The sequence below is a fragment of the Canis lupus genome, unplaced genomic scaffold (assembly GCF_011100685.1).
Source record: "Canis lupus familiaris isolate Mischka breed German Shepherd unplaced genomic scaffold, alternate assembly UU_Cfam_GSD_1.0 chrUn_S1537H1723, whole genome shotgun sequence".
In the NCBI taxonomy this organism is placed as follows: domain Eukaryota; kingdom Metazoa; phylum Chordata; class Mammalia; order Carnivora; family Canidae; genus Canis; species Canis lupus.
The window spans coordinates 163840-168724 of record NW_023330375.1 but is presented as its reverse complement, the minus strand read 5'-3'; the positions used below and the strand labels follow the sequence as shown (position 1 = coordinate 168724).

General features: G+C 48.4%; 1 pseudogene; it reads left to right on the top strand.

Moving 5' to 3' along the window:
* The first annotated feature begins 1449 nt into the window (after positions 1-1449).
* On the top strand, positions 1450-1910 carry LOC119878350 (annotated as a pseudogene).
* The last annotated feature ends 2975 nt before the right edge of the window (positions 1911-4885 follow it).

Sequence of the window (4885 nt, the reverse complement as noted above, 5' to 3'; positions counted from 1 at the left end):
TCTTTTACAGAGTCCCCCTTAATATTTCTTGCAGAAGCTGGTTGGTGGTAAACCTATTCTTTCAGGTCCTGCCTATCTTGGAAGCTCTTTATCTCTCCTTCTATTCTGAGTGTGAGTCTTGCTGGATAAAGTATTCTTGGCTGCATGTTCTTCTCATATAGGACCCTGAATATATCCTGCCAGCCCTTTCTGGCTTGCCCGTCCTGTGGGAAAGGTCTTCTGTTAACCTAATACTTCTCCCCATAAAGTTTAGGGATTTCTTATTTCTTGCTGCTTTAAGGATTTTTCTTTATCTTTGGAATTTGCAAGTTTCCCTATTGAATGTCGAGGTGTTGAATTTTTATTTTATTTTTTTATTTTAGGGGGAATCTTTCTATCTCCTGGATCTGAATGCCTGTTTCCCTCCCAATGTTAGGGAAGTTCTCATCTACGTTTTGTTCAGAGACACTTCTGCTCCTCTATCCTTTTCATCACCCTCTGGAACCCCAATTAAACGTAGATTTTTCCTGTTGAGGCTGTCATTTATTTCCCTTAACCTTTCCTCATGATCTTTTTATTGGTTTTCTCTTTTTTTCCTCAACTTCCTTCCTTGGCATCAGCTTGTCTTCTTATGTCATTCACTTGTTCTTCTACGTCGTTAACCCTTGTTGTTAGGACCTCCAGTTTGGATTGCATCTCATTTAATTGATTTTTAATTTCGGCCTGATTAAATCTAAATTCTGCAGTCATGTAGTCTCTTGAATACTTTATGCTTTTATTCCAGAGCCACTACTAGCTTTATAATCGTGGTTCTGAATTGGCTTTCTGACATCGAATTGTAATCCAAATTCTGTAATTTGGCGAGAAAATGAGTGAAAATATCAGTGAGGGTGACAAAACATGAGAGATACCTAACTCTGGGAAATGAACAAGGGGGTAGTGGAAGGGATTTGGGCAGGGGTTTGAGTTGACTTGGTGATTTGCACTGAGGGGGTTGTACTCAGATGAGAACTGGGTGTTATGCTATATGTTGGCAAATTGAACTCCAATAAAAAATTTAAAAAAAAATACAAATTCTGTAACTCTGTGGGAGAGAGTACTGTTTCTGATTCTTTTGTGGTGAGTTCTTCCTTCTAGTCATTTTGCTCAGTGCAGAGTGGCTAAAATCAAGTTATACTGGAAAATGGAATGGAAAAAAAATAAGGTATAACAAATAAAGAACAAAAAACCATACCAAAACAAACCAAACCAACAGAAACAAACAAACAAAAAAACAAAAAACAAAACAAAACAAGGAGGGTATCCCCTGTTCTGTATACTGGAAGTCCCCCGATTTCCCCTGTTGTTTTCCAGCACTGCTTGGTCAAGAACTTGCTCTTCTGCTTTTGGCTTTAGGCTCAGAGGAGGCAAAGGTGCAACTGTCTTTGGTCCTCCTGAATCCAGGGTCATCCGACACCAGCTGCCTCCACCATGCCGCCTAAGTTCGATCCCAATGAGATCAACGTCATGTTCTTGAGGTGCACCGGTGGCGAGGTCGGTGCCATGTCTGCCCTGGCCCTGAAGATCGACTGCCGGGTCTGTCTCCAAAAAAGGTTGGTTATGACATCGTCAAGACAGGCGGTTATTGGAAGGGTCTAAGGATTACAGTGAAACTGATCATTCAGAACAGACAGGCCCAGATTGAAGTGATACCTTCTGCCTCTGCCCTGATTATCAAAGCCCTCAAGGAACCACCAAGAGACAGAAAGCAGCAGAAAAACATTAAGCACAGTGGAAATATCACTTTTGATGAGCTTGTCAATATTGCCTGACAGATGTGACACCGATCTCTAGCCAGAGAACTCTCTGGAACCATTAAAGAGATCCTGGGGACTGCCCAGTCTGTGGGCTGCAATGTTGGTTGCCGTAACCCTCATGACATCATAGATGACATCAGTAGTTATGCTGTGGAATGCCAGCGAGGTGACTACAAAGAAAAATATTTTAACAAAGGATCATTTGACAAAAAATAAAAAATAAAAAACTTGCTCTTCCCCTGTCCTTCTAGCTGGTTCTAGGGGAGGGGCCTGTTGTGCTGACTCTCAGGTTTGTGCACTTGGGGAGCTGTCCTGCCCCCTGCCAGGTCGTCTCAGTGGGAGCTGTTTATCCTGTGAGGTCCCTCTTCCCCGGCAGCCCTGCTCTGTCCGTGGCACGAGGGTGACACAAGGAACAATAGCAGTGGCGGTGGCCAGCTCCCCAGCCCTGGAGTCAGCTCCCGCAGTATCTACTGCAACTCCCAGTCTGCAGGGAACTGGATGCTCTGGGGCGGGGCCCCTGACCTGCTCAGCTTGGGTCCCCCAGCGGCAGGTGTCCTCGCTGTCCTGCCTGGGCCTTCCCCCCTCCGCCTGTCCCGGGTGTAGGCCGGATCCTGGGCTGTGTCCCCTGCGCCCTGGGCTCCCAGGCCTGCACTGCTGGAATCGGGCTCACGGCCGTGCAGCCCCCTCTCTGTAGACCTCCACCCGAGCCCCTCCAAGCTGCTCCCAGGCCACGGGGCATGCTGCAGCCCTTTAGAGAGCTCAGCCACAGGGTGTGGGGCTCTCCCCGGGGCAGGGGCTTTTTCGTACCCCCGGGAGCCTGAGGGCATCCCTGCCCTCCTGGGGTCATGCTCTGAATCCTTGTGGGCGCCTGTCCATCCGGGAAGTTTGGTGCAGCTCCTGCTCCTCCGACAGGGCTCTCCTGACCTGGGGGTGCTCGCTGCGGCCTCAGCCCAGCTCCTCAGGGCCCCTCCCCTTGGATGCTTTTAGTTTCTTTATTTCTTTTTTTTCCGTTTTCCTACCTTAATAGAAGTGTGAACTCTCCTCACCGTAGCATTCCAGCTGTTGTCTCTTTAAATCTCAGGCCGAATTCATAGATTTTCAGGATGATTTGAACGTTATCTAGGTAAGTTGGTGGGAACAGGTGACTTGGGGACACTACTCTTCCGCCATCTTCGGTAGTATATATAATTTCCATATTTCAACACAATCCTACTGAGTGGATTCCACAGCAAAATATGTGAAAAAAATGAGGTTTGTCCATAAAAGAAAAGAATCTGTATAGGGAGACATGAATGATGGAGACAATGAATGAGAGGGTTTGAATATGTCCCTATAGTGTAGACTGTATTCTAATACAATATGGCCTGATGGGAGCCACAGTAGTGCTCATCTGTGAACACACTGTGCTTCTCGGATTTGTCACTGATACACCAAATATGTTGGTACAAAACGAACAAGGAGTAATGGAAGAGGAGGTGGGTGGGGTAACGGGGTGACTGGGTGATGGCCAATGAGGGAGGCACTTGACAGATGAGCACTGGGTGTCATACTATATGTTGGCAAATAGAAGTCCAAAAAAATACACAAAAATGACAAAAACAGGAGTTTAAAACACAAATACATTTCTGTGAGAACATGTGGAACTCATGTCTCTAATGCCCAAGAGATGGAACCCATTCTGAGAGTCAGACCTGGCCATGCCAATGGGGAGGGAACTGGTGAGCCCTGGAAACCAGCTGGGCTCTCAGGGCTTTGGGCCTTGCTGAGGTGAGTGCCCTGTGACCAGGAGGGGGCGCTGAGGGACTGCCCTGTGGTCCGTACAGGGCTGCTCTGTGAGGATCCTTCACTCACGGTGCCTGTGCCTGTGTGCTGGTCCCTTGCTCCCTGATGAGAGCTCAGCAGCTGTGTCCTCTCAGGTCTGGACCCTGAGCAGGGACTTGTGTGTGGTGCCAGCAGATGCTTCCCCCCAGGGCTCTCCCAGGGCTGAAGCCAACCCCATCCTCCTCAGTGTGTGGTGTGAGCAAAGCTCCAGGATCAGGGCCCAGGGAGGGGCTGGGCAGTGAGTGGGTGGAGCCTATGTGCATGGACAGCCCTTCTGGCAGAGGGGGGAGTAGAAGAGGAGGCGTGGGGCAGCCCAGCCCATGGAGGGGACCAGGGACTTTGTCACCCTGACCTGTGATCTTTAATGTTCATTCAACTCTGTCAGTGCACAGGTCAGGAGTGACCTCAGGGACACAGAGCCACTGTCAGCCTACGTCTGCTGGTCTAGCTTAGAGATTTGAGGAAATTCAGTCTGGCCTCTGATCCATCACCCGTGAATGTGTCTGCAGGTTCCCCATCCCTGCCTGTGCTGACCCAGCCGCCCTCCCTCTCTGCATCCCTGGGATCAACAGCCAGACTCACCTGCACACTGAGCAGTGGCTGCAGCGGTGGCCATATGCTGGTTCCAGCAGCCAGGAGGCCTCCTGAGTACCTGCTGATGGTCTACTGAGACTCACCAGGGCCCCAGTGTCCCCAGCCACTACTCTGGCTTCAAAGACACCTCGGCCAATGCAGGTCACTCAGATAGCTGTGAAATTCATACAACAAGGGTCCTCATGGGGACTCATGGGCACCCCTTCAGATTTTCCTGCCTGCATGAACAGACCCATGATATAATCATAAGGTTAAAAAAAGAGACAAATGATTCTATAAAATGTTTCTAAATGTCTATTTAAATGAAAGATGAAGTCATTCTTTTTTTAAAAAAGTTTTATTTATTTATTCATTAGACACATAGAGAGAGGCAGAGACAGAGTCAGAGGGTGAAGCAGGGCCCTTGCAGGGGGCCTGATGCAGGTCTTGGTCCCAGTACCCTGGAATAATGACCTGAGCCAAAGGTAGATGCTCAATCACTGAGCCACCAAGTGCAACTGCACTGAGATTTTCAATGCCACTTCCATCGTTATTTTCCATGCAGTCCGCACAGATCTGTGAACAATATACTCGTAATTCCGCCTGTGTCTTCACAGTGACATCATCATTGAGTCTTAGTCAATGCACATTGAGAAGATTTTCTTAAAAAGAACATTCAGGACTGTGGGCTGATGAGGTCGGTGAAGGATCTCAAG